Source organism: Monodelphis domestica, chromosome 5 (genome assembly GCF_027887165.1).
Source record: "Monodelphis domestica isolate mMonDom1 chromosome 5, mMonDom1.pri, whole genome shotgun sequence".
NCBI lineage: Eukaryota > Metazoa > Chordata > Mammalia > Didelphimorphia > Didelphidae > Monodelphis > Monodelphis domestica.
This window is the reverse complement of record NC_077231.1, coordinates 70,098,886-70,099,669: the sequence shown is the minus strand read 5'-3', so window position 1 is coordinate 70,099,669 and position 784 is coordinate 70,098,886.

The window sequence follows — 784 nt, the reverse complement described above, 5'->3', positions numbered from 1 at the left end:
CTTTGCATATAATAAGTGCTTAATAAATGTTTATTGATTGATCAAGAACACAATACTGAAGATACAGTTTGACAAAAACAGAATACAGTGGGATTATGCCTTTCATATTTCTAGAAGCTGTGCCTCTCCCAACATAGGAGACATGGTTAGAGAGCAATTTGACTGAAAAATATGAGAAAGCACTGTGAAATAACAGTCCAAAAAAAAAAAAAGAGCTAATGCTATCTTTGACAGCATTTGGAGGGGAATAGCTTCCAGAGACATGGAGGTGATAGTCTCTTTGTAATCTGTCCTGGCCAAACCATATTTGCAACATTATGTTTCATTTGGGCCACCAAATTTATTTTAATTTTTTAAAATTTATTTTTCTTTTTTGGGTTATATGTGTATTATCACGCAAAACATATGTCCATATTATTCATTTTTGTAAGTGAATAATCTTATGAAACCACAACCCCAAACATATAGCCAAATGAATAAGTTATAAATCATATTTTTTATCTGCATTTCTACTCCAATAGTTCTTTCTCTTGAGGTGCATAGCATTCTTTTTCATAAGCCTCTTAAAATTGTTCTGGATCATTGTATTGCTGTTAGTAGCAAAGACTATCACATTTGATCATTCCACAATATTGCTGTTACTATGTATAATGTTCTTCCGTTTCTGCTTATTTCACTCTGCATCAGTTCATGTAGGTCTTTGCAGTTCTTTCTGAAATCTTCCTGTTCATCATTCCTCATAACACAATAGTATTCCATCACCACCATATACCACAATTTGTTC